The sequence below is a fragment of the Pogona vitticeps genome, chromosome 1, assembly GCF_051106095.1.
Source record: "Pogona vitticeps strain Pit_001003342236 chromosome 1, PviZW2.1, whole genome shotgun sequence".
Lineage (NCBI taxonomy): Eukaryota > Metazoa > Chordata > Lepidosauria > Squamata > Agamidae > Pogona > Pogona vitticeps.
The window spans coordinates 54,085,656-54,091,655 of NC_135783.1; positions in this window are offsets into that span (position 1 = coordinate 54,085,656).

A 6,000-nucleotide genomic window follows, 5' to 3' on the forward strand; every position below is an offset into this window, starting at 1 on the left:
AGGTGCTCCGCCATGTATCGAGGTCTTAAACCGTTTAGGGCCTTATAGGTAAGCATTAGAACTTTGAAGTCAATGCAGAAACGGATGGGCAGCCAGTGCAGTTTGGCCAGAACAGTAGAAATATGTTGGTGTTTTCTCACTCCAGTAAGGAGTCTGGCCGCTGCTTTCTGCACCACCTGAATTTTTCCGCATCAGCCTCAAAAGTAGCCCCACGTAGAGCGCGTTACAGTGGTCTAATCTTGAGATTATGAGCGCATGTACCAAGGTAGTGAGCGCCCCCATGTCAAGGTAGAGTCGCAGCTGGGCAATCCGCCAAAGGTGGAAAAAGGCAGTGTGAACTATCAACGCCACTTGGGTTTACATGGTGAGCATCGGGTCCAGGTGTACCCCCAGGCTGCAACCCCCATTCTTAGCAGCCAGGGTCACCACCCAGACCACCAACCCCAAGGGCGCCCACCCTCAGAACGTCCATCTTGTCCGGGTTCAGCCTCAGCCCATTTTCCTGCATCCACTGCAGTACGGCCCCCAGGCAGCGCTGGAGGGACAGGACGGCATCACCTGCAGTTGGTGAAAAGGAGATGTAAAGCTGGGTGTCATCAGCATATTGATGACACGAGGCTCCATACCCCCTGATGACCCCGCCCAACGGCCTCATATAGATGTTAAACAGCACTGGGGAGATAATCGACCCCTGTGGGACACAATTGAGATTCCACAGGGCCGAGACACTCTCCCTAAGGTGTACTCTCTGGGGTCAGTCCTCCAGGAAGGTACAGAGCCAGGCTAACGCCAAGCCACCAATTCCCAACTCAGAGAGCCTCCCCAGGAGGATACCGTGGTCAACGGTATCAAAGGCCGCCAAGATGTCGAGGAGGACCAACAGAGACACTTTGCCCTTGTCATCCTCCCTCAACAGGTCATCGTACAGGGCGACCAATGCCATTTCTGTACCGTGGCATGGCCTAAAGCCCAACTGGAATGGATCCAGGGCATCTGTCTCATCCAAGTGGGCCTGAAGCTGATCAGCGACCACCCTCTCAACCACTTTGCTCATGAAAGGAACATTGGCGATGGGCCTATAATTGCCAGTCTCGTCCGCCGCCATATTAAGTTTCTTTCTAATGGGCCTAATGAGTGTCTCGAGGGCAGATGGAAACCTGCCCTCAAGGAAAGACTCATTTATTATTGCCGTGGCCCATTCTGTTGTTTTCGGCCTGGCTACTTTGATTAGTCAGGCCGGGCAAGGGTCAAGGGAGGAGGTGGTGGCTCAATAGCGGTCCAGCACCTTGGCCACAGAATCAGGCGTGACAGGCTGAAAGGTGTCGAAAGTTACTGGGCAAGACGGAGCGCTGGGCATCTCTGCTCGACTCACTTGATAGAAACTTGCTGGGGCTATTCAGACGCATGCTGTCCCTGTTTAAAACAGACGTACTTCCCAGCGTTGCAATGCTAGGAAAAGGCGCTCTAAATGTACACAGCAGAGGTTGAGTAGATGCAGCGTTTTCACAACTGTTCTAAGGCACTGATACTTTAATTTCTTCCTAGCATATATTTGGTAAAAGCAAGGCAAGCTCAGAAAAATAGATTTCTATTTTCAGGACTTTTGGATCCAAGCCTCTGAAATGTAAGAAATCCTTTTACCTAGAAACATAAAGCATGTATATTGCAGTGTCAACGAAATTTAAGTCTGACAGTTTAATCTGGAAAGGAATACAAAACAAAATTAGCAACATGAATTCATAAATATCTGCATTGCTTTTGTTGTGAACCATACCAGTATTGTGAATAAACTGGTAACAAAAGCCCCAATAGGATCTTTTATATAGGTTTGTCCTAACTCCAAAGTACTGTAACTGTTAATAAGTGCAAATGTATTTCCTTTTTTAAAGTCCTTATGTTCTCACAATTTAGCCTCTGGATCATGCCAGGTTCTTCTATACAAAATAATTCTTTATCCACATGATAACTAATTTCTACACAAGACAGAAATACATAAATTAGGCATGGTGTGAATACTGTAAAATAGATCCCTATTTTTTCCTAAAATAAACATTCCAGATGTTTAGCTTTCCACATAGAGGGGGTCTGCCAGTTCTTTCATTTCACTATTCTTTTTTTCACCATCTACAGCTTTTAATATGCATTTTAAGTGCAGTATTCTCAGTACAGCACACCCATACATTTGTATAGTATAAGGGTAGTATGTTAAGGTCAGTTTTGTAACTGACATAATTTTTAATATCTCAAAAACCATATCTCCCTTTATAAGCCTGCCCAAGTGTTAATATCATCATGAGAAACTTTTCTCTTGCTCCCGCCACCTTCACAGATGCACCTGGTGGAGATACAGGAAAGGGCCTTCTCTGTTGCTGCCCCTAGACCAGCATGGAGAACCCATGGCATGCATGCCACACGCAGAGCCCTCTCTACAGGCACATGAGCCGTAAGTTGCCGGATCGCTACTCCCTCCCCCGCAACTAAACCTGAGGAGGCGGCTGCAGTCACAGTGCTGACACCCTGACAGGTGGCAGGCCAGAATCCGGAGCAGCTGGCGTTGGCAGTGGATCTGGAGTGGGGTCTCGAGGCACCCCATGCCCAGGATTCCCCCTTCTGCTGCCACTTCTGGTTCTGCCACCTCCACCCTGTGGTTTTTTTCCAGGTTGGGCACTCGGGCCCAAAAAGGTTTGCCGTCACTGCCCTAGATGCTGGAACTCCCTCCCACAGGAGGCCAGGCTGGCACCATCTTTCCTGTCCTTCCACAAGCAGGATTTTTTTTCCTAAGCTAAACATTCCAGATATTCAGCTTTCCACATACAGGAGGTCTGCCAGTTTACTCATGATTTATTTAAATCATAGGTAAACATGATTTAAATAAATGAATGAAATGAAATAATTCCTTTTCTAATTGTGCTCAACATGGAATTTGTGATATAAGGTCTCCATGTTTTCATCAAGGCATTCATCACAACAGCAAGACTGCCATCTCAGTTCACATTGATTCTGGCCTGAACCAAATTGCTAGACCAGGTGAGATCAGAACTACTGAATCCTTTATTGAACGTGAAGTCGCTTCTGTAAGTGTATTTATTTATTTAAAACATTTTTATTCCACCTTTCTCTTTTAAAGACAAGAGGCAGCTTATATAATTAAAAACACAATATTAGAGTGTTCTTGGACTGCAACTCTGATAAACCCTGGCCAGCACATCTGGTGGTGAAGGATTCTGGGAAATGCAGTCTAAGAACAGCTGGGTTAGTCAATATTGGGAACCAACATTTTTTTTCCTGAAACGTGCATCATTTTACCCCAATTTATGTGTAATCTCATTTGTCATTTTAATGCCTGTTGCTCCTCTAAATAAAATTGTGTGATCACGTAAGGTCATACGCTCATACCAACACTAGATCACTGACGAACAAATTAAAAAGCACTGGTCCTAATACAGATTCCATTTATATCACTCCATTCTGAGAGCACAGTAAAAATATTTAACATGCATTCGAGTTCCAAAGAAAGAAAACCTAACAACAGCACTAACTATAGGTCATTGTATTAATTTCCTATGCAAGCAAAGCGATGCTTAAGATTTTAAAGCACATACTTTTATCAAATATAGATATAATATATGATAAAAGTATGTGCTTTAAAATCTAAAATATGCCAACTATTCAGAATAGATTCTGGAGGGAAAAAAAGGTACTAGAGATTATACTGCAAATATATATTGGCTACTGAAGGATGCCAAGGAATTCCAGAAGACTATTAACCTGTATAAATTACAGCAGCACCATTAATGGTATGGGTCATGAAAAGCTATGGATAATTCTAAAAGAAATGAGTATTCCACAATATTTATTGTGCTGATGGACATTGGTAAAGGCAATAGACAAAGAGGTATTTTATTTTCATATCTGTTCCATCTGTATGCAGGACGTATATGAAAAACTGTAATAGATTAAAATTGAGGAATGAAAATTATTGGTAAAACATCAGTACTTTAAGAGATGTGGATACTTTCATATTGAGTCTCCATATTAGTCACACATTCTTACTCTGTCAATGTAAATATTAGTAGTTAGTTTCTGCAAGTTAACAAATTGACATAGGCAGTTGTTGAATATCAGTTGCATGACTCAATACAACAGCAAATATTTGTGCTTAACTTTAGAGAAATTTACACCTGAAATTTAAGTCTACGGAGTTATGGCAATATAATATTTCAGCTGGATTCTGGCCATTATAATCTATTTAGAGAATCTGCTCTGGTTCATTTTTGTTATCACTTCCATTGCATGGCTATGATTATAAGCAGAATATACTGTACATGTATAGGCAAACACACTTCCATAAGGACACAGTTGATCTTATAGTAGCATATGATACTGCCCACCATCAACTGCTCCTCAAAATCTTTACTTCCGTGGTTCCCTACCTTCGGTCCCCAGATGTTCATGGGCTACAACTCCCAGAAATCCTGGCCAGAACAGCTAGTGGTGAAAACATCTAGGAGCTGTACTCTAAGAACCTCTGGAGACTCAAGGTTGGGAACAACTGTTCTATCTCCTTACTAAAAATCATGGATTAACAGAAATAGTCAACATTCTACTTCGACACTTAGACTGGAGAAATCAAATCAATGGTCTCCCATAGGGTAGTGTAGTAGCACCATTACTTTTAAACGTTTACAGATATTCTCATATTCCAGGAGTTTCATCTATGCTGATGAACTTGCCTCAAGCACCAAAAACCAAAAAGCGTGCTGCTTATATACCGCCCCATAGCACTTCAAGCACTCTCTGGGCGGTTTACTATTTAATTATGCAGGCTACACATTGCCCCCCCAGCGAGCTGGGTACTCATTTTACTGACCTCAGAAAAATAGAAGGCTGAGTCAACCTTGAGCCGGCTACCTGGGATTTGAACCCCAGGTCGTGAGCACAGTTTTAGCTGCAGTACAGCGGTTTAACCACTGCGCCACGAGGCTGACTTCTGTATTAGAAGATCTTTCCTTATATTCTTAAAAAAACACAGCTGAAACCAAACCCTTTAAAAAACACAGAGGAGTTAATTGAGAGGTTTCTCTCTGCTTCTGTGTTCACTTAAAGAACAGAGAAGCAGAGATGAACCTCTGAGCTGGAGAAGACAAGATTTTGGAACACTGCCCTACCCCAAAGTACTTGGGTGTCACTCTGGATTGAATCTTGACTACAAGAAACAATGTCTAGATAGCAACTAGAAAATTGTCACCAGAAATAACATACAGTACTTAGGAAACTGACTGGGTCAGACTGGGGTCCAGACCCACAAACAATAAGAACATCTTTGGCCCTGTGCTACTTCACAACAGAATATGCTACTGCTGTATCATATAAATTAGCACATGCCAAATAAGTGGATGTAACTATAAATTAATCATGCAAGATTCTGACTGGCTGCCTGAAATCTATCCCACTTTTAAAAGTCTATTATTTGTCTGGCATTGCCCCACATTAAGAGGTGCTAGCAAATACAGTAATAATGTACAAAATAAGGTAATACAATATCAAATCTATCCAATTCATGGACACCAGTCTCCTAGACCAGTGGTTCTTAACCTTTGTTACTCGGATGTTTTTGAACTGCAACTCCCAGAAACCCCAGCCAGCACAGTTGGTGGTGAAGGCTTCTGGGAGTTGCAGTCCAAAACTCCTGAGTAACCCAAGGTTAAGAACCAGTGTCCTAACAGCTAAAATTGAGGAAAAGTTTTTTGCATGCAGTATATCTCAAACTCTAAATATTAAACCAGGGGTCTCAAACATGCGGCCCGGGGGCCATTTGTGGCCCCCCAGATGATAGTTTGTGGCCGCCTTGCCTGTCCCCCCAAGTGCCCACACATCCTCTGCTGTCAAGAGTAAAAAAAAGCCTTGCCTCGCTCGCCGGCTCTATCCCAAGACAGCACCTCTTGCACCCTCCATCCAGAACTGCAGCCTGCCAGCCAGCCCACCTGTCTGTCAGCTAAG